The sequence below is a fragment of the Uranotaenia lowii genome, chromosome 2 (genome assembly GCF_029784155.1).
Source record: "Uranotaenia lowii strain MFRU-FL chromosome 2, ASM2978415v1, whole genome shotgun sequence".
In the NCBI taxonomy this organism is placed as follows: domain Eukaryota; kingdom Metazoa; phylum Arthropoda; class Insecta; order Diptera; family Culicidae; genus Uranotaenia; species Uranotaenia lowii.
Window position 1 is genome coordinate 313,411,393 of NC_073692.1, and position 23,853 is coordinate 313,435,245.

A 23,853-nucleotide genomic window follows, 5' to 3' on the forward strand; every position below is an offset into this window, starting at 1 on the left:
TGGTAGTGAAGTGCCTCAGTTGTAAAAATCTTGGCGTTGGTGAAGAAAGTACTGTGAAAAATTGCAGTAACGAGCAGCATCGAAGGCATGTTCTACTTACTGAAAAAATGAATGGAAGTCTTAAGGGGGGGGGGGGAGGGGGGTAGGGTCTAACATTTTCAAAAAATCGATTTTTTTATTTTTTTATTTTCTTATTGTAAAACATTTCAAGAATGTTCTGTCAAATTTTCAAGTCAATTGAAGCAAAACTGTAGAAGTTATAGGCCTTTATCTCCTCCTATCTAATACTGCAAGAAAGCAAGAGCAGAAACTTCAAACGCGTTTTTCTCGAAAGCACATTTTTAAAGTCCGTGGACATCGTCATTTGAAAATTACTTATCCGATTCTTTTCAAATTTGGAACATATTTTCTATATATAAAATACCAGACCCCAACGTTTTTCTTTTTTGATTTTTTTTAATTTGGGGAGATTTTACAGGTGAAAAATGGTGGATTTTTAAGTGAAAAATCGTAGTTTTTACTTCAAACAGCCACAAAAATTTCATAAAAATATTTTTAAGTTAAATAAAAACGTTGGGGTCCAGAAAAACATCTACTAAAAATATTTTGCTCTGATTTTTTTTACTTCAGATGATTCTGTGCTGAGATACAGTGTCCACCGCAAATCCTGTTTTCTAAAAGGCATCCTCGAAAATGCTCCGTCACCGGCTCATTTTTCAATATTTTTCTACGAAAAAATTACTAAATGTTCTTTTAACAATGCTTTGTATAATGCAAAAAAAAATTAATACATTTGTTTGAACGATAGCTCCAGAAAAAAATCGTGAAAATGGTGTTTTTTTATACCCGTTAGACCCTACCCCCCCCCCCCCCCCCCCCCCTTAAGAAGGTATTTCGAGTTCCTTGTATTTTTTGGTTCAACCCGATAGTCTAGATCAGGCTTCCGAAAAGTACTGGCGAACAACAGTATTCTTGCGAATGTCGCACATGCACCTCGATGAAAGCTTCCCGAATATTTCTTCCCCGACAGTTTTAAAAGGAGCGGTCGAGCGATGTACAGCGATGGCTTGTTTTACCTCATGCGAGAGTTTGTTCGTGGGCATAAAAATTTTTTAAGCTTCGTGACAGTTTTGGGAAAATCTTCGTGACAGTTTTCAATGCGTTGAATTTCGCATGACACTACTACTCACTCCGTCCGACTGTAGCCGAGATTCGCTCGGGCTGAGTTGATTTCGAACGAACGTATTTTCCTTTTGCTTGAAGCTACTGCGGGTGGTGATCACCCCAATCACCCTCCCCACCCCTTTCCGCCTCGGTCGTATGCTGCTGCTCAGTGTGAATATATGGCTCGTTCGATCTATTCGATCCGAGCAGCAGCGCATACGATCGGGCATGGGTACGATATGAGCACTACAGTCACCCGTGACAGTCCTGCAAAAACTGTCACGCCATGTAGCCGACAGTTAGGATGAAATTATTTTCGAAACAGGAGGATGGGGGGATGAAAACCGAACTGTCGGTTGGGTTCGCTACAGCTTAAAGCACAACACTTTCGGCAACGCATGCTTTGAGCAGATTGTTCAGATACAGCCTGGGTTCTCGCACGTGTGCGATGAGCCGAAGCATTACGATTCGTTACCGACGGTACAGCAGCGAACCGAGTGGTAAGGAAAACCGAGACAGTTTGTTTGGCAAGAAAAAAGCTGTCATAGCAAAGCTGTACTTTTCGGAAGCCTGGTCTAGATTGCAAAGAATTTTACTATTGTTTGGTTGATCCGATTTAAGTGTATACAAAAAAAGTTCTAGGTTGTTGAAGTGTTTTTTTAAGCACGAGAACTTCATTGTAACCCTTCATATATCTACTAGATATAAGTTGGAAATATGACAGGCTTGTAGATGTCCTGAAACTAATTGTAAATTGTATTTAATTTGGCTTTATATAAATGATCGTCCCAGCTGCTCAAATCCCGCATCCTGTTGAAATGGGAAAATATGTAATTAACAATCAAAGAATGATATTTTAATAGGAGGATACTTACGAAAATACAGCTTCTCCATCGCAAAAAAACTACTCGTTATAACAGTCGATAGCACTTGGATTTACGCGCGCCATATTGTGTACCTATGTTCTTTCACATAGATTTTACGCAAATGAGCCATACAGAGCTAAGGCGGCATCCACAAATTACGTAACGCAAAAAATGCACTTTTTTGACCCCCTCCCCCCCGTATGTCACAAATCGTCACGCTTGGACGTACCCCCCTACGAAAATTACGTTACGCTGATAATTACCCCCCCCCCCCCATCTTTTCATTGTTTTGAATAATGGTTTTCGATGGTAAAAAAAGATTTTAATATATAATTTATTAACGTTTTTCGAAACGGAATTAATATCTATTCAAATCGCTTTTTAGTACTCATTGATGATAACTCTCTGATAAAATAATATGATTGTCTTATTACTAGTTGTTCTGTGCTTGTTAACTGATGATCTACCTTGTTTAATTTATTTTGTTCAAGGAGCAAAATAAATTAAACAATTATGTAAAATATACTCCACTAAGTAATATTCGTCGGAATAACCAAAATTGCATTTTTTTAATGAATTGAGAAAAAATAGTAAAATTACCGTCTTAAGGTTGAATAGAGTTTTTGGAGGTAAATGTACATATCTAATATTTGGTTTTCTAGCGATTATTTCGTGGATATCCAATACACAGTTTAAGAAGTCTATTTCAGAATCATTAAAAAGGGAAGGTTACAAACCAGTTTAATCATATTGAAGCTTACAAATTTTAAACTGATTCTGGTGGGCTTATAATTCTGCAAAAATTACATGACATCATGATAGCTGCGATTAAACTGAAATTTTTAAGGAAAAAATCGTTACGTAACGATGAGCATACCTCCCCCCCTCCCCTATGTCACAATTCGTAACGCTCGAGCTTACTCCCTTCCCCCCCCCTAGAAGCGTTACGTAATAAATGGATGCCCCCTAAGTGGACATCACATAGAATTCAACAAACCCGTTTGTAATTGGCGGTTCACTGGATTTTCACGTAAATCGAACGTGGTTTTGTTTTGAACGTATGACAACTATGGGAATTTCACGTAAGAATTAAGTGATGTCGTATTAGCTTCTAAGTGCTTCGCGTAAACCAAGCAAAAATTCACATAATTTCCTTATATAATGACTCACATTCCTAATCTTAAATCGGGCGCTGAATGTGAAATTAAAATTAAAATAAAAACGCAGTAGAACAGTTTGTGGATTTGTTTTTTATCACGTTAAGCTCTTAAATCTGTTACTTTAAAAAAATCGGGCTCCCAACAAAGGCAATTGAATGTAACATGATAAACCAGTTCTAAAAAAATGTTAACGGTCAGGAATAGTTTCAGTGGTAAAAAAACGATAAGTTTTTACTAGGAATCCGAAATACACTGTTATTCTTAATTTTCCGGAGTCACTCTCAAGAAATATTGTTGACACTTTTTGCCAGTCCATTTTTAAACTCGGGAAAATTCTTATTATAATTTTTATAAGATGCGTCTTATAAACCACTTTTTAGAGTGCAAATTTATTTTTAATAAGAGTCTTATGAAATTCTTTCAGTTTCAATGAGAAAATCTTATGACAGATAAGGAAAACGGCTTTGTGGAAATATAATGATATAACCCAAGCAACCAAAAGTCGCGTTTTTACTTAAAGATGGAACTCCGAAGTTCACATTTGGCTGAAAAAATGTTTTACGGGAACTTCAGGTGACTCTTGTCGCGTAAAAGTTACTCAGAAACTTCCATCGCCCTTTGAAAGGTTAAACTATCGATAAAGGAACTTCTAAGCGCTTTTAATGGAACTTCTTTCAAGAAGGCCGATAACGTTCGCGAAACATTCCAAAACGCAGCATTAAGATACTTGAAGGTGTTTTAAAGAACCTATATGGGAAATCTAAGCGACATGTCAAAAATGTTTTTCAAGAAGGTCGATAACGTTCGCGTAACATTCTAAAGCGCACCATTGAGATTCTTGAAGGTGTTTTAAAGAACCTATATGGGAATTTTAAAAATGTCTGTCATAGTATTTGTTTTGTTTATATCTGTACTGATATTTACAAATGGAATTCAAGATTTTTTTCGAATTTTTCTTATAAATGTTAATATATTCGAATAAATTTTTTTTTTTTTTTTATAAATTACTTTATTTGAAACGGCTCATACCTTTGAGTTTTAAGGAGCCAAACTCGTTTTGTGTTTATAACAATTGATTACTTAGGTCTAGCACTTTTTGTTTCAAGAGGAGAAAAAGAGAGAAAGGGAAATAGGAAATTGAAAAGAATTATAGACGGAGATCGATAGCTTTTAGAAAAAGATAAATTTCAAACATGTAGTCCAGAATAAATTTTTGATGATGTTAATTTTTGTTATGATTCATATTGTGTACTGAAAGTCCTTACGTGTAGAGATGTAGACAGTTTGTCGGATGAAGTTCTTTTAACAGAATTGAACCCGCAAAAAATTATCGATGTCAGGCGTATCACGAGAAAAACGACTTCAGGAATTGTAGGCACATCGACTCTTGTGCTTATAATCAACAGCACTACTATTCCAGAGTTTATAAATTTTGGTTTGTTAAGAGTTCGCACCCGTCCGTACTATTCACAACCCCTTCTTTGTCGGCAATGTTTAAAGTACGGTCATCCCAAAATAAAATGCCAGCAACAAACACGTACGTGTAAAAATTGCTCAAAAACACACAAAAGCGAAGAAGAAAATTGTACCTTACCTCCCTTTTGCCACAATTGCTCAGGAAAGCACGGACCCATCGATAGATGCTGCCCTTTGTGGATAGCTGAAACAGCGGCGATAAAAATCAGCACGGATCAAAATTTACCGATAGCCACAGCCCGAAGAATGATTGAAGCAAACAATAGCAGCAGGAGCTACGCGAACGTAGCTAAACAGAACGCATCCCAGCCGACTGACCAAAAAACGAAACGAAATTCTACCGACGCACCATCTGAAACAACAGCAGCAGCAGCAACAACAAGAACAACAACAACACCAAGAAAACCAACAGCAGACTAGCCAACAAAAACGCACGAGATTGGAAAACAACACACCACCTCAACGACCATCAACTGAAGCTTCAAAGCCGAAACAAAATGTGGATCTCGAATCGCCCCCCAGGAAACGGAACCCCATCGCTCAGACCCCACCTCCCGCGCCTTCAACCCGTGAAGGAGCGAGTGATGTTGAGGTATATACTGAGCCCAATTGTATTCCCTCAGGAGGACCTCGATCAACCCGAAGTCGATCACGCATCGACACAAATAAGTGATCTTTTCTTCCTCCCCTTTCCCACTTCCTTTATCCTTCCTTTATACCTTAATTTTATTTAATGTTAATTGGACTCCTCGGCACAAAAATACTCTAAGAAGTAACGGCCTTAATAAATAGTTTTACTAATAAAAAAAAAAAAAAATTTTTTTTTGATGATGTTAATTTTTGTTATGATTCATATTGTGTACTGAAAGTCCTTTGAACGAAATAAGGTACCTTCTGTTGACCATCCCACTCAATCATCTCAAATGACATTAAGTTTAAATACTAATCATTACAGTGCAGTGGCAATTAACTATTGCTGGATTGGTCGAGAGGCTGGTGTGTTTCATTGCAACCTAGAGAGCAGCGGTTCAATTCTCTAGGCGTGTAAGCAGCTTTTGTAATCAAAACAATATAATTAAAATCAATGAGATAGACCATGATAGACCGGCAACCTAGCAATCTGACATGTGGTTGTCAGAGCAATCTGTCAATCGGATTTTTTTTTCGGCGCATAGAAGTTCCTTGACCTTCTCTTAGAAGCTGAATAGCGTTCTCTACAGCCACCTAAACGAACTTGAAAGTAGCTTTAAGAACTTAAATTTTGGGCTGATTAGCATTCTCTTCAGACACAAACGAGAGCTGATTAAGCTTCTATGGAACCTCTTTAAGGGAATTCTGGTTGCTTGGGAATGAACCCATTCAATCGTTCAATCAGTTTTTTCATTGTCTAACGAAGGTTTAAGGTTTCCTTAGTGAAATGTGATTGTGATCTTTTCAATGGTAATTTTGAGTTGAAGTTTTTCTTTTAATTGTAAATATATTTGTTTTCAAAAATGTATTTTTTGTAATTTTTTCAGCATAATGACCGAATAAATTGCAAAGAACCGTATGCGGCAAAAAAAACTTTGTTAGAATCCAGTCAAACATAAAATCTAGATTTTTTATTGCTATACGTGACATATCCTGTTTCCATAAGACTTTTCTTATGAAAAATAACAACCTCTCATTTGAAAAAAGATGTTCATTTGAAGATATCATTCGCGTCATAAGATATTCTTATGAATTTGAATGATTTTTTTTAGGGCGCCAGTTCATAAGAGAATCTCATGGCATACATAATAGTATTTTTCTGAGAGTAGTCTTTAAAAAACATATTTATCACATTTTCATAGCTGATGGGAAGTAGGTATTAGAGAAATATGAGATATCAAAGAAAGAAAGAACATGAGCCGTAAACATAATTAATTTCTCGAAAAAGATACAACCGCTCACCGGCAGGACTTAAACCCGAAATTTCCGTTTGAGTACAACGGCGCGTTAGCCAATTACACTGAAGCGGAAATTGAGGGTTCAAATCCTGCCGGTGAGCCGTTGTATCTTTTTCGAGAAATTAATGATATTATGTTTATGTTTCTTTCCTTCTTTGATAAATATCTCATGTTTCTCTTATACTTTTAATCACCTTTGAAGATGTGATCATTTTCAGGTACGAAAATGTACCAAAACGAATTCAATTTAAAAAAAAATTAGATTTGACATATTTATCAATCCAATTATTTCCCCAAAGAGAAAGACATATTTGAATAATTTTTATGACAATTGAGTTCGAGTTACTATTTTAGTTCCACCGGGAAGAAATGTTTGAAATTCTGAATAATTGCGAATGTGTTTTTCACTATCTTAAAAATTAAAAAAAAAAAATAAATAGAAAGAATGTTGTGCTGAAACGTTATCCTACGTTTGATCAAGAGTTGCAAACCAAGGTTTCAAAATAAAAAAAAAATCATATTGAGAACAATGATTTTTTACAGAAAATTTCAACTCATTACCTGTCTTCGAAAGAAATGAGAGGTTTATATTTGTCCAAAATGGATGTGCTGCAACGCAGCTAGAAGTTCTGCAATTTTCAACCGATATTGATAATCAACCTTTTAAATTCTTTAGGTTCATTGAACTATACATTTTAAAATGAGGGAATCTTTTCCAAAAACTAATTTTTCCAAAAAAATAATGAGATTTAATAGTTTTTTTCAATCTTAAATTCATAAATATCTGCAATCTTAAATTCATAAATAAATAACGTTAATCATACGCAATAATTATATTCAAATAATTGTTAGCAAATTTATATTGAAAAAAGGATTTCATATCGATGTAATTTATGTTGTCTGAGATATTCGAATTTTTGAACAAGTACTTTTGTACTTGTCCGATTTTATATTCAAAATTATCTTCAGTTTATTTAGTTAAAAAATGCTTTAAGCTGGTGTAATTTTCCATAATTATTGGCTTGAGCTCGCCAATTGCCCGGTTTAACCTCGTCTTGCCGAATGTTGAATAAAATTCCGTAAAGGTTCAAACGGCCCTGGGTTTTAGATAAAATAGCGCGGATTTCGAACTGGGCCGTGAACTTGAACATATCCTGTCTTGTTTATTTTTTTTAAGCTTTTCTACTGAACGACGATAGCATTTAAATAATATAAATTATGCGTTTTCTATTGAGGAACACAAATTTTATTTCTCACTGGTATAGAACTAGCGACGATTACGGCCCCCTCTTACTAACCCAAAATTAGGATAAACACACCCGGCACATAAAAAAACTTTGTGAGTAAAATGCCTCAATGAAACCATTTGTAAAAAAAACTTATACAGTACGAACCACCTCAATGGATCACAAAGGTGCAATCCAACGTTTTGATCTTCCTTGGGAGAAAATACAAAAAAAATCAGCGGCGACATTTTTAAACACTGGGAATCACATCACACGACCTGCATTTTGGGTTCATTTTCAGTAAGTAAGTAATTATGTTTGCGAAAAAGGTTGTTCATGTGTCTTTAAGATGAATACCCAAAGCAAACGAATTCAATGGCAATTTAAAAAAAAACGGCAACAAAAGTTGAAGAACAGATTTCTTGATAAATTCATTGATTTGAATGATTTAACAGGGACTTATCTCAAAATGAAAGAATCGACACTACAAAAAAGAAATATTTTTTTTGTTGTGAACATGAAATTTGATAAATTTTCTTGACAGTAATTTGTAGGTAAGTGGTAATTTCTATATTAAGTTCAAATTATTTTTGGGTTGGGAAGATAAGGTATATTCGATAAATGATGAACTTTCGATTACCTTCATTGTTTAAAAGTTTACCTAATGCTTCACTGCAGAACTAATCAATTTAATATGCATCTATTGCTCCAATAAACCTCCACCCACCCAGATCGGCGAGTTTGAATTGATTTCCACATTGTCGGATTAACGAACTAATAAAAAAAAAAGACAGTGCTCATAGCAGGTAGGATTAGGAACAAATTTACAATGCCAAATTTGCAGTCAAGTTTACTGAAAAATCAGGGGGACTGCAACGTTCGTCAAAGCGATGAAACCGGAAATTAAGAATAGGTCACCGCATATTGTCTGTGGGGAATCAGCAAAAAAAATGGCATCGGTTGAATAACACCCACAACCACAACAAGGCGATGGTTAAGGTTGGTGTGATAATCAACTTGACTGCACTTTCAATGATTTCTGCTCGCCCTGTTGGAAAGAACTCACTGAGATCTCCCTTGTCTTGTTGTAGGAACACAGCTCGAATAGGTCTCGTGTGGTGTCAACATGTTTTGATGCCAACGCGTGCCATTGCACTCAATAAAAAACACAACACGTTGACATTGAACTTGATCAACTCTGCGCGTCCAATGTAATGAATGAACTAAAAAAATCGTCAACGGTGGAGTTCGACGGCTTCTTATGGGGGCTCGTTCGTGCATAGAAAATGCACGGTCGGTCGTAGTGTTTTTTTTCTCTCTTCTCTTCTAGGCATATTCATTCAGTAATATCCGACTACAAATATGGGAACAGCAGCACAGGTGCTGGTCTCGTGCAGGCATAAGCAAACGTGAATAGGAAGGTGCCGTTCCGGCAGATTAAAATGTCAAGATCAGATGATATTCGCGTAAAAATTTGAAACTAGATTACCTTACCATACGATACGAGCCAGACGCCAGACGATAAACCTTTTACTGCTCATCATTATCATCATCATTTCCATAAGCTAAAAATAGTGCCCAATGCTAGCGGCTTTGATAAACGCAACAGAGTAAAAATAGATCCGGAATTTCCGCATTGCTTCGACGGCCACCGACATTGTCGCGACAATGATGTTTGTTTGGTAAATTGTCAATGCACCTTGAACATTTGAACTGTACCGGCCCTTCCTAAAACCCGGTAAGAAGTTTATTGCGTTGTCACTTTATTCCTCGGTAAAGCCAGGTTTTTGATCGACCCGTGAAATTATTATTTTGACACTTTTTTGTTGACGCACGAAAGAACAAGTGCTAATTGGGTGGTGATTGAATGTTGACCAATTTTGACCGAATTTCGCAAAAGTAATCTCGTGAAGGCTTTTGTTTTTTTTATTTACCACACGCACGTTTAGCGTTGCTTGAAGGGTTTTTTTATGGAAAAAAACTTCGACGATTCAGAACGATGCTACTGAATTGTTCCGTTGGAAAATAGTAAATGAACACGTACAGTAGACTGAGTCGATTTGGGGTCATTTTTGAATTTTTCAAACGCTGGGGTCTCAAAATCTTCGTTTTGGTTCAAAACTCATCCATGATTTTTTGCAGAAGTTATAAGTAACGTTAAAATGAGTATATTTAAACTTTTAGGTTTGTATGGGAAAATTGAATATTGAATTGAATTGAATTTTTCTTCTGTGGAACCGAGTCTGCTAATGGTTTTTGTGCCAATTTATAAATTCTCTATAGGAAATTTTTCGCTGAACAACTTTGTCGAAAACTGTTACTTCGTATCTTATTAGGCAAAAAAGTTATTAGCTGTTTAACAGGGGTATGTCTTTTGGCATTGATAAACAATAAATTCAATTGACGTCACTGCTGGGTGCCTAGGGTGCATGACTACTTTTCACACAGTAATTCATGCATTTCAACGCATATTTTTCAGTTGCTTTCATGAAAAAATCTATTGAAAATAACAACAAAATATTGTTATTTTTACACACTCATTTTTAATCAGTGGGAATAAAAATTGATTTGTTTTCAAACAAAAAATCAGTCTATTATAATAAACGTGTGATTTAAAAACGATATATTGGAAAAATAAGACAGAAAAAGAAAAAAATAGAAAATACGTGGAAAATTTTAAATATTTGACTCCGAATGCGCAGCGACTATGATGGTGAGTCTTTCGATTTCAATAAATAAAATCAAATTAAGTTAAACATTTAAATCACAATCTTATTTATCCGTACCACATTTCCATATCACAGATCCGATTTCTATCCGTTTTAAAAAAGTAATAAATATGTTTTTTGACTAGCTGGCTTTCATTTTTTTATAACTTTCGATGATTTCGACTGGCTTTTCTGATCGACCATTCTACATAACCTTTCCTCTAACCTGGCACAAAAATCAGGAGTTAGTATGTTTTAACCGGATGTGCTAGATTCATACTCATCCTTAGGCCTGTTAGGAGCCTTATGTTTCCAGTAGTGTCCAATGGTCACTGCTGGAGCCTCGCAAAGTATTGCAAGAAAAGTAGTCATGCAATACCTCGTTAGGCGCCCTGCAAGGATGTCAATTGAATTTATTGTTTATCAATGTGAAAAGACATACCTCTGTTAAACAGCTAATAACTTTTTTGCCTAATAATATACGAAGTTAAAATCTTCGACAAAGTTGTTCAGCGGAAAATTTTCCTTCGGAATTTTATAAATTGGCACAAAAACAGTCAGCTGGCTCGGTCCACAGAAGAAACAAAAACGTTGTTGATTTTGAAGAAGTAGGGGAGATGAGGGCATAACGAGCACCCAGGGCAAAATGAGCACTCCTTTTTTCTACATAAGTACGTATTTTCTTAAACAAATTTTCATTAGGACTTGTTTCGTACTACCCATAGTATTAACTTTTCACACAAAAAGAAATATCCTTTTCATCTTTACAGAAACATTAAATAATAACCAGCTAGGTTCTCAAGTGACGAAAATATTGTAATTTTTGAGCACCACCAAATAAGCTTTTATGATCTTTAAAACATCTTGATCTGAAATGTACGCACTGCAACATGATCTACACATTGTTTCTCAATTTTCAACATAATAAAATTTTTGATTTTTCACTTTAATCAATTTTAAAACGCTTTTTTTACTTTAATTTGTTTACTAGAGGCGAACAGAGCACTATCAATGAAGGCATAATGAGCATTTTCTGCCGGGAATCTAGCAGCAAGTTAAACTCGATGAAGTCAACTGAATAATAGAGCTACAGCTTGGCTTGTTTCGTCTGTCGATTTGGCCTATTGGTAAGGTGCCGGAGAGGTAATCAGTAGACTCGAGTTCGATTCCTGTTCGAGGGGATTTTTTTTGCACATACCATTCATGATTGATTTTTTTTAATTGTTACAATATACGGCTAATAGCATCAAAGCATCATCCGTCAAACAGAACACCAGAAACATAATGTATGAGCATGTGTTAATTCTTTGAATTCTACAAACAGACCTAGATTATTTTGTTATTGCTTTGTTTGATTAATCTACGCCTCACCGTTTAGTGCAATCATGATCATGAATGATAAATGAAAAAAAAAATCGCCTCGACCAGGAATCGAACTCGAGCCTACTGATTACCTCTCCGGCACCTTACCAATAGGCCAAATCGTCAGACGATCCAAGTTAAGCTGTAGCTCTATTAGTCAGTTGACTTCATCGAGTCGAATTCGCTGCTAGATTATACGGCAGAAAACGCTCATTATGAGCCCTATTACATAGGACGAGTCGAGTAACTCGACTCGATTCCAGTCAATGACGAGTCGAGCGAAATGTCGTATTATGGTAGTCGAGTGAAACCGCTGAGTCACGAACCTTCAAGCAGTCGACTCAGTCGAGCTACTCGACTGAAATTTGACTCGACTCGACTACTGTAATACCAAAATGGCTCACTCGAGTAAAATGACTCGTGACTCGTCTTATGTAATAGGGCCTTATCACCCTTATTCTTGTTTACGGCGTATCTGTCGTTCGTTCGAACGGATACTTTCGATCGAATTCGAAAAAGGTATTCTTGTTTTCGTTCGAACGCGATACGTTCGATGTTGGTGTTACCAGATGAATTTCTAGATTTCGAAGTCCAGAGATCTGTCAAAATCACGTGCCAATCATGTAAACAACTGTTGATTTTGTAATGTAGTGAAATTTTGACTTGTCGGATCGGCGCACTCAAAAGACCAAAATTCATTGCCATGACCGGACCGGATCAGGTGGAAAGGAAACGTCGGGACCGCTTCAAGTTCCGGCTAGTCGAATTCATCGACTCCTGAGAAAAGGCATATATGTAGAACGAGTCTGAATGGTGTTCTGGCGAGTGAAGTGCTGGAGTTGGTCGGAAGCGCCGTACGTGACCACGTAGCAACGTAGCATCCAGAATCATCACAACAGGGACAACAAGCAGGTCAGGCCCAATAAAAAATTTCCATCAGCAGCAGCAGCAGCCGCGGGCTGTTTCGATTATTCAAAGAGGCGGAGCCGATACCAATCGGTGGTGAGGGTGCTGCTTCTGCGGAGCTGCCCCGACGAAGAAGAGAAGTTTCAGAACTAATTGCAGAACTCCGATAAAAAATAAATACCTAGTTGAAATAAAAATGATTTTTTAGAATCTTACATTTATGTTTTGCAAAATTTCACATGAAAAATTTAATTATTTTTATCCTCCTTTTGAATCCATCAGTTGTATCATACACTGGCAAACATGTTATCAAAAATCGGGTCAATTCGATCAAATCTAAGAATTTTGAACCACACAAAAAGGTACCCTTATGCCAGCCAGTATAATGAAGGCGCGGTGCTATTTGTGCTGTTGAAAAGATTGAAAAAGCGCATAGGTCTGACGAGTTTAATGTATAAATAAAGTTGTGCATTTTGAATCAAATAATTAGTTTTGTATTTCAAACCACACAATACTTGAAATAAATTATTTTACCTCACAACATATACACCCTTATTCTGGTTTACGGCGTATCTGACTTTCGTTCGAACGGATACTTTCGATCGAATTCGAAAAAGCTATTCTTGTTTTCGTTCGAACGCGATACGTTTGATGTTGGTGTTACCAGATCATGTTCGAAAAATCAAAGCACCCGGATTGGACAAAATGACGTTTCTCGTCAGAAATTTATTGTAAACAATTGTTTTGTTTCTTGTGAAATTTTACCGATCTTAGTCGGTCATCACGGAAAACACGAAAGAAAGAACAGAATTTTCGTGTGTTTTTGGTAATTTTGTTTTCTCCCATGTACGCGATTTTTCATGTCAAGATCCACGAGTGTCAGGGTGGAGGTTGTCAGAAAAGCGGTGCCGATGGAGCTGATTCGTTTTCGTCAACGTTAGCAGCAGCAAGCTGGGCCCGTATAACATTTCAATCTTAAGGTGCAGTGGACAACAATGGTCCCCCAGGAGCTGGTTGATTCTGGACGTAAGAAGCTGTTCTCAATGCCAGTCGGTGATGGTTGTGATAATGCTGCTGCGGTTTAAAACCTCACCCGCCGAGAGGAACGAGAGGAACTTTTAAATAAAAGTGTGCTTTAAATTTTTGAATTAAAAAATAATTATTCACCAAACTATAAAAAAAAACAACTATTTCGAACTACATCACAACCGTCCAACTTTACAAACTTTTCCCTCAAATACCCAAGATTCGCAGCATCAGATTCGCATTTGGCAGTCCAGTGAAAGAATGACAACCGAGGATTTAGATTAAAAAGAAATTTAAAATTTCTAATAAAAATGTCTATGCTCTTTAATATTTTGTTATTTTGAAGAACATTCAGTTTCGTGGTTTAAACTCGCAATAAATTCGTTATTATCAACACCCCAATCGGAAATAAATTTCATTAATTGCTTTAAACGGTCATGATTCGCAGTATCAGACTCGCGTTTGTCGGCCCATAGAAGAAATACGTTCGAACGAAAACGGGAATGCAAAGTTTCGTTCGTACGAACGATGTTCGAAAGATCGAACTGTTCTCATTCGTTCGAACGAAAACAAGAATACGAAATTGCAAAACTTTCGAACGAATGTCATTCGACCGAAAACAAGAATAAGGGTGATAATAAATTATTAATGAAAACTGTTCTCAACTCCACAAACGCGCCCTGTTCGCAGCATCAGACTCGCGTTTGTCGGCCCATAGAAGAAAAACGTTCGAACGAAAACGGGAATACAAAGTTTCGTTCGAACGAACGATGTTCGAAAGATCGAACTGTTCTCGTTCGTTCGAACGAAAACAAGAATACAAAATTGCATAACTTTCAAACGAATGTCATTCGATCGAAAACAAGAATAAGGGTGTATGCCTTAATGGTGCTCATACTGCCTCGGGGGGTTTCTCATTATGCCTCTACAGTGACTGGTTTTCGGCTTTTGGCAAAAATTTTTGAAATGCATTTTTAAACGATTTTATCTACTTTTTCAAGATTCATCCAATAAGGCAATAGACTATTTGAGTGTCTGAACATGAAACAATGATGTAATTCACATATTACAGCTGTTCTCTATGGTTAAATAAGCGTTTTCCTTAAGGTGGCCATTATGCCCCCATCTCCCCTAAGCAGGTCTTATTGGTTTGGGAGACAGTTTATTAGTGACTAAAAAGTGAAAAACAGTTTATCACCAGAGTGACATAGAAACCAATGGCTACTTCAACACCCCCTCTCTATTGATGCGTTCTGATCAGGGATTTTTTCAAAGTATTAAAATAATTCGGTCAGTTGAATTTATTTTTCTGTAGGGACGATGAGGATTTCCGCAATCCCGGTTATCTCTTCGCAATACAATGCAGCCAACTCGCTTTCCGTCTAAACGTCCAAAATCACAACCTCCACCTCTGAATGAGCCTCTGCCGCAATCACCACTTCTGCGCTTATGCCTGCTATAGCTAGCACCAATCTTGAAGCGATTATACTCGGTACAACATTTGAAAGTTTTACTCTTGCATCCACAATGTCCGTGATCATAACTGCCTCTGGGTGAATATCTGTTGCTACCTCCACCACGTCTATTGAGTCCATAGTCAACACCACCACCGCCGGTGTCATCATTACTATAGGGAGCCTTGCAGCGATTCCACTCGTTATTCCAGGTATTCTCACCTTCCTTAACAACGTTGAGATCGGCTTCGCCGTCACCTACAATGCCGCTTAAACTATCTCGATCTCCATAACAAACTCCGTGAACTCCACAATAACGATCTTCAATGCAATCTCCAGGATCAACATGACGTCCGAAAATTCTTTCTTTCTCGAAACTACCATTCTCTAGGCTAACTCGTCTTGTTGGTCCTGGATACTAGAGCCACACCTTTGAAATCTGCCTTAATAAACGAGTTTTCCGTCTTCTTGGCTCGTTTCAGTTCTTCAGCCATCAACTTTGTCTTTACCGTGTTCATCCGCAGTTCTTCTGCGCCAAACGAAAATCTCAGCGATTCCCACATCTGTTTGGCGGATTCCTTATCTCTAACGTATTCCAAAAAATCGTCGGAAACGTAAGAAATAATAAGAGCCTTAGCTCTGTTGTCCATTTCTTTGAAAGCCGCTCGAACCACTGCAGTTACGCCTGCCTTTGGACCGTTTTCCATTATCGCCTGCTCCACGCCATGAGCTGCCAGCTGGGACTGTACTTGAAACCTCCAAACTTCATATTGCTTCCCCAAAAACTGAGCAATTCCGAATTTCCTTACACTGCTCGTCATTTCCAGCTGACTACTCAAAACTTCTTGAAGTTATTTGAAAACAGCAAAATTTCCAGCATATCTGGGCCCATAACCTGAAGAAGTAAGCAGGTCTTGTCGGTTTGGGAGACAATTTATTAGTGACTAAAAATTAAAAAACAGTCTATCACCAGAGTGACATAGAAACCAATGGCTACTTCAACAGATTTTTCAGAACAAAATATTCAATTTTCCCATACAAACCTAAAAGTTCAAATTTACTCATGTAAACGTTACTTAAAAATTCTACAAAAAATCATGGATGAGTTTTGGACCAAGACGAAGCTTTTTAGACCCCAGGGTTTGAGAAATTCAAAAATGACCCCAAATCGACTCAGTCTAGTGTCCATCATACTTGAAAATAACGATTTCTTTAAAGCGTAATGCAGTTCTGGTAATAGTAAGCAAAACATCCGAAGGACGTTTTAAAGAATCGTTATATCGCTTCCAATTGTTTTCCCATACAACTGTTTTAACAGTTTTTAACTGTTTTACATAACCTAACTACACATTCAAAATTCAATCATTTCGGAATTCACGATTCAGGCAATGTTTTTACAATTTCAATAATCGTTTGCTAAACGTTTTATTACGCTTCAAAAATCATTTGGTTATAATCCTCATTTTTGCGGGTTATTATTTAGCTTTGAGGCCAGGTTTTTGATGACAGAAAATGTTCTATTCCAAAACAGTTTGAGATTATTTGGTAGCAATACCTACTTGTTTTTTAAAGATAATTGACCATCCTCTAATCATAGTCAAAAGGAAACAAAACAAAAAGTTGCAAGAATGCCGTTTGCCAAGCAACAAATCGAAATGTTCTCATTTATTGCGAAAAACTTCTCTTTCTCAAAAATGGAAAAATCCATCATGAGCGTGTATTCCATTTAGAGAAACGTCAAACGAATCTGTGATTCAAGGTCTCTTAAAACCATTTAAAAATTGTTTATTGAAATTGTTTTATTACAACATTTTTCTAACCGGAACAAAACCATTTTAACACTGTTTTACAACTGCCTTAAGATTTTCAATATTAATTTACTGAACGCCATGTTGATTGTGAAATTGAATCGAAATTACTGACGCCATGTTGCTGGAAATAATACTTTAATGCTAAAAACTAGACATTTTCAACAAATTTGATAATGTTGGCGGTACTATTTGTTGTATAGGTGAAGAATTTCAATACAAAACAAAAATTGCATCATTTGAGTCAATTTATATTTTTCTTTAATTATATTTTTTTTGTTTGAAAAATCCTTAAAATATGGTCAACCTTGATTTTCTTTGAAGCGCGCTTAAGTTTTGATGCTATTTCGTATATACTTCACCAGAAATCTGAGGTTGCAGGAAGTTTCATGCTTACACAGAAAGAAAAATGTAATCTTACATTACACTTTTTCGTATCACCGCCGCAGAAAATATGAAAAAGAGTACAAGGTAAATTTAGAATTTTCAGAGACTGATTAATTTCGGTTCAGCGGTCGCATCATGTATGAAGATGAAAACAACTGAGTTGAAATCCATCAAAATTCTGAGTTGTTTTCATCTATTGACTTTCAAAGCCTGGAACTTAGCGAAGACGCATACGTTTTCGAACAAAATAGATGAAAACAACTCAGAGAGTTCCAAAAACCATTGTTGATTGTTTGGATGCGATGGTCTGAAACAGTTGACGAAATAATCAAGGTAAGTTTCAATTTGATTTTCCATTAGAAGTTAAGTGGTGTCCAAAGGAAATACAAGATTGAACAATTTTATCTTTTCTTCCAGCAATCTCTACGGAAGCCATCATTCACAACTGTAAGTACAACTGTTTATAATAATTTTGAAGTGTAAATGATTTTCACCAATGGTGTTTTTCTTCTTGTCTTTTCAGATCAGCTCAAATTAGACAGAGTGTGCTGGTGGGTGAGCGTGCCAAGTGGGACAGCACGAAGCTCCACCGGCTGGATGCGGTCAAATGACTCGGTGGCACTAACTTGTGGTAAAAATAAAATTAACCGTATAGAAATGCACGCATCCATCTTCTAAATACACCGTACAATCGTCTTTTTCTTTTTGCAATCAGAAATTCCATTCAAAACCGCTTTGAAATTTCATAAATTTTTGATTTTTTTTCATTCAGTCGATCCATACCCAGCAAACATTTATGAAGGTATAACACAGAAACAACAGAATTATTCAAACAAATATACCAGATGAAAAGATTGTATTTAACTTACCAAAATAGCATATACCTACAAAATTGGAGGCGATATATCTACAATGACAAGATTCCAACGATTCGATTTTCCCACAAAAAGCAAAATAAACGAAAAAAAATTTCCCCGGCCGAGATTTGAACTCCAGTCCTCCGAGTTGGCTGTCCGATATCTTACCACGATGCCAACTCATCAACTGATATTACCCACGCTATAGCTCTATGGGTGAGATTCTCTTTTTATGAGAGGAGACCGGAAAGAGTGTTAATTGAAGGACCGCCCATTTATCGTAAATCAGTTCACTCAAATCGTAAATGTTGAATTAGCATATTCAGAATGTTTTGGAGGCATATTTACGAATTGACTGAACTGCTATCCGATTCAACTTTTTTTAGGCAAAGCTTGTCGTAAATGAATGATGGAAACTCACTCAATACCAACGTGTTTACGATGGTTATTAAAAATGTCTTTATATTCGATTTGGATTATCATTTCTATTACGATTTCATGTTAGCTGGGATAAACAAGCCTAAACCACCCTGAACAAAAACAACTCAGAATTCGCGAAAACCCCTACAATTCATTTCTGAGTTTTACCGCTCTAATCAAAATTTGAGTTTTCCCAGTTTTGGCGCATTTTGAATTGTTTTCCTTCAAATCTGAGTCAAGGAGAATTAGAGTGTATAGCATCTTGACATTTGCGATGATATTCACTTGCAATTTCATGTAAATCTCAGTGTCTCAACCTTCATCCGTATTTTGTTGTACCTGTTCGTGTGCTGTTTGCTTCTGATCGAGTTGGAGCCTCCTCCCGGAGATGGAGGGCACAGAACTATTCAGTAAGGTAAGTGAAAATATATTAATAAACCTTATTGAGAAGTAGTTACAATACTGATTTACTTGTTCCATTTCTTATTTTGCAGAAATTCGACAGTTGCATTCGATGTCCTCCGGCACCTGTCATCGTTTTCGTTGCTAAGGGAGTCGGAAAGCACCAATCGGCGTTTTTTTACAGTGAATAGTTTCAGTGTGTAATATTCAATTTGATTAAAGTGTTAGCTTGTTATTATTAGCTGTAGTTTTTGTGTTAGAAAATAAATGAATTCTAAACGTGAAAACCGACCTTTTTCTTATTGGATAAATAGCCATATCTATTAAAGAGTGACATTGGAAATGTAAACCTATAGCAGTTGAATGCGATCGGAAGTTTACATGGAACAAGCAGTATTGTTGCGGGTAAATACCCGATTCCTTTCTACCCATGCTCTTGCACGTAATGTTACATGGATTTTTGAAAGTGTGTAGATATATTGAAAATGAGAATGAGAATATTTTTAAAATATTTTAAATGGAATCTTTACCTGTCACCAAATGCTTGGGAGAGTTAGTGATAACACGAGAAAAAAACACGAAAAGAAAGCTCCCACAGTAAAATTTCTATTACACGCAGCGAAAAGATTTTTTATTTCAAAGGAAAGTGCCACGAAAACAAAGGATTTTTTCCTTTGATATTGGGATAAATAAAAAATACTTTGATTCAAATACATTTTCCTTTGTTTCAAAGAAATGCGTTTTTTGACATGAATCATTTTCTTTGATTCAAAAGACGACATTCTTCGAAACAAAGTCGTTTTTCGTTTCATTTCATGGCATTTTTTTTCACTTTGAAGTCGTTTTGATTTTAATTTGAAAGGATTCTTTCTTTGATTCCATTAGCGTGGTCCTAAAAACTCTAGTACTTCCAGATTTCTTACGTAAGAAAATTAAAACAAATTCTTGATCTTTTTCATTTTATTGGACTATGTAGGTTAAAATGTTTTACATTTCAATTACCTTCGCTTATATCACTGTTTGAATGTTAAAATTCATTGACCATTCGTTATGATGAATGGTTTCAGCGCCAGACCTTGAGTCTCCTTTGACCTGATCGGAACCAATGGCAAAGGCTTGGCCGGAGCACCGGGACTGCCAGTGCTTTCACCTCTTCAAATTGGTTGCCCTAAAAAAATTGTTACGTTGACGGTTTAATTGAAATTTAATTGATATTGAAAGACCTACCTGGAGTCCACTATCATTTGTCCCCTCGAAGCTGTCGAAAGTTCCCAACGCCGGACCGTCCCATCTTAGCCTTCCGGTGGTGTGTGACGGTTCATAGGTGGTTTGGTTCTGGCGGGTTTTTTTCTCATGTTTGTTCCACCGCCGTCGTGGAGGATAGGCCACCTTTCACCAAACAAAATCCAATCCATTTGTGTTGACCGTGGCAGCGGCAGCTGACCACTCACTTCAAAAGACCGATTTTAAAACACTTTGCCACAAAACATAATTTTTGTACCCAATTTAAAACGAATGAGAAAAGGAATAAGAATAACATCTTTGACTACTCGAGAATAAAAAAATACTTTGTTTCAAAGGAAAATTAATCTGTATCAAAGAATTAATCACATTGATTCTGAGTCGAAAAAAAAATCTTTGAATTAAAATTAAATATTTTGATTCAAAGATTTGGGACATTGTTTTAAATAAAAATAAATTCGGTTCAATATATAATTTACTTGAATCAAAATAAATTGGTTTTGTTTTAATGCTCACAAGGTTTTCGAATCAAAGATGTATTTTTTTTATCTCAATGGTACTACTTTTCGCTGCGTGTAGATTCCACAGCTGCCACAGTAAAATTCCTATTTGATTTCACAGCTCCCACAGTAAAATTCCTATCAGATTCCACGACGTAGTTTTAAAAGAGCTGTGGATAGTCTGAAGAGGGCTCTGAAAGGTTTCTTAAAGCTATGTCTACAAGGTCGAATAAAACAATTCTGTTGGATGTTTTATTATTGCTTATAGAATAAGCTTTGAAGACGTTAACAAAATAGGGCCAACCAAACAAACTATTCTTGAAGTTGGAGAACTTGAATTTTCGTTGGTTATTCGTTCAGAATGTTTCCTGGAATATACAGTTTAGTTCGATGAATCTATCATCTTTTAGGGAGTCTCCTCTAAACGGAATCTGGCTGCATTGAACGGATCAAATACTAGATCGAGCTGATAGCTCTACTATGCGGAAAGTGATGAGGGTTATTGAATGAAAAACCCTAGATTTATTTCAATTTGATTAACGCTTATCACTTTTCTTGCACATTAGATTTTATAAATTTCATAAGGAAATAATTGTTTGCGATTTTGGGTTCGTAAAGATGATAATTTTGACAAAAAAGCAAACCTGTGATACAGTATAAATAATCGTTTCATTCAGTTGAGCTATGTAGTAAACTTTAGTATGCCTGATCAACCAAGCTACGTAAAAACAACCAGCGCCTGAGAAAAAATTCCATCTGCTCTATATCCTGACTTTGTCTCTCGTTAACTCAGACATGTATCATTAGACTGAGTCGATTAGGGGTCATTTTTGAATTTCTCAAACCCTGGGGTCTTAAAAGCTTCGTTTTGGCCCAAAACTCATCCATGATTTTTTGCAGAATTTTTAAGTAACGTTTCCTGTAACTTCCTGTAAGAAATTTATAAATTGGCACAAAAACCATTAGCAGGCTCGGTTCCACAGAAGAATCAAAAATGATGATGATTTTTCAGTACAAAATATTCAATTTTCCCATACAAACCTAAAAGTCCAAATTTACTCATGTAAACGTTACTTAAAAATTCTGCAAAAAAATCATGGATGAGTTTTGGACCAAAACGAAGCTTTTAAGACCCCAGGGTTTAAGAAATTCAAAAATGACCCCAAATCGACTCAGTATAATGTATCATATAATGTTTTTGTATTGTATATGTGTATATAAGTTTGTAGTAAAGGAGTTTAAATTGTGATACTGGAATTTCCCAGAACATGTGCATCAGCTTAAATTTACATATAATTTTTTACATTTTTCCCTTATCAACACGAGTTTGAGCTTTTCCTTGATTTTAACCTCTGTGGTGGGAACTTATACTCTGTTTCCAATAATTCCAACAATTCTGTTCATGAAAAACATATTCGAAGATAGGTTATTTCCAAAGAAACTTACCGTTTAATTTTTCCACAACCTTTCAACCTTTCAAGAAACTTATGAAAGTTGAACACCGAAACATGAAGATAATAAAAGCACTGACATTTACCAAGGCTTCAATTAAGACCATCTATATTCCGAGAGCCTTTTTTCCGCCAACAGTCGGCGCACATGCAGTTTCACCCCCGAGCCACAAAATCACTTGCCAAATGACTGTAAAAATGGACTTATCTGAGTAAAATGGCTAAGATAGAGAGTCGAACAAAAATAAAATCAACGACGCTAGCACTACTGCCAAATAAGTAACATCAATCACTTTTTAATTTGATCGCCCGGTAGCGATTGGCGGGTGGCGTTTGGGACAGTTTTAATCGCTCTCTGTTTTGATAGGCCTGTTTCGGGTTGGATTAAAGCTGAACAATAGCCTAAATTACTATGATAACTATAAAAACACGCTATCGGCTATCAGAGAGTTTTCCCCGAAGGTTGTCGCGATATTTTTTTTCAGGGGAAAAACTTTTGCAAAATTTCACGCGCGTATCAAGTTCTTCGAAAATAGAGCGTCCAGTGTGGTCGTCGGTTGGAAGACAACTAAATTATACGACCGTCCAATGTCCGGCCAGAGTTAAGCCTGTGCGGCGGAAAACTTTATAACAACTCAAACTTTTCGGCGTACGCGATATCATGAGAGATCATGACGTTCGGCATCAGGTACCTTAGCTGCTTGCGGAGGGCAATCAAAGTGAGGTTGGCGTGGCGCGGTAAAAATGTTGGGCGCACACGAGACGAGGCGTAATTTTTTAGCGAAAGGGTCCGCGTTCGATGTTTGATTCGTAATTACACCGACCGGGCCTACCAACCAGCAGGTATGAAGGTAGGTGGAATGTGTGCAAAGTTCTGATCGGAACTTGCCTCTGCGCGGTTGCTCTCGTTGCTTTTCCTCCCTTCATTGATGTTGCAGCAGATCAATCGATCTGGGCTAAATTTGCACTTTTCTAGCTTTCAGCAGCTACAGGTTGTTGAATGTGTTTACTGATCGCGGTTGAATCGATTTGATAAAAGAGAGCAACTATCTCTCTAATGATGTTGATTCGTTGGAGTTGTAACATTGTTTTCCGTCACCAAATAAAGACTGGTAGCGAGAAAAAATGGACACACCTGACACAATTATTTCGTGCTTCAGAAAAGTATAAATATAAATTCAACTTGCTGAATCGGTGTGCTTTGCTACACCTTCCAAAAATAAATTTAATTTTAGGGAATTATTTTAATTATGTATTTGTTTTGAAGACATCATTTCAAATCAAATTTCAACATAATTCAGAAGCAAGCGCTTTAAAATGGCTGCAACTGGAATTGCACTACAATTATGATTTCATCTCATTTTCTGAAACTTGATCTATAAATTAGATTTCCATGATCTGCAAGTTTTGCTCTGCTTTTATACCAACAAGTCTTCAACCCACTTCCTATGTACTCCTTGGAAGAATGGTTTGAAATAATCATAGAGTCATAATGTACCATGCCATACCA

At 36.5% G+C, this 23,853-nt stretch overlaps 1 protein-coding gene and 1 long non-coding RNA gene across 2 annotated transcripts in view; one reads left to right on the top strand and one right to left on the bottom strand.

Annotated features, from left to right (window-relative positions):
• The window catches only part of LOC129748066 (proton-coupled amino acid transporter-like protein pathetic), an 80,232-nt gene extending 57,338 nt beyond the window's left edge, over positions 1-22,894 (bottom strand). Inside the window, exon 1 of the mRNA XM_055742535.1 lies at positions 22,339-22,894. The gene's annotated coding sequence lies outside the window, so the exon portion shown is untranslated. The remainder of the gene's footprint in view (positions 1-22,338) is intronic.
• On the top strand, positions 17,715-18,149 carry LOC129748067 (uncharacterized). Its single transcript, XR_008737640.1, has 3 exons — positions 17,715-17,804; positions 17,889-17,918; positions 17,995-18,149. It is a non-coding gene; the product is annotated as an uncharacterized LOC129748067 (long non-coding RNA).
• Positions 22,895-23,853: the final 959 nt, after the last annotated feature.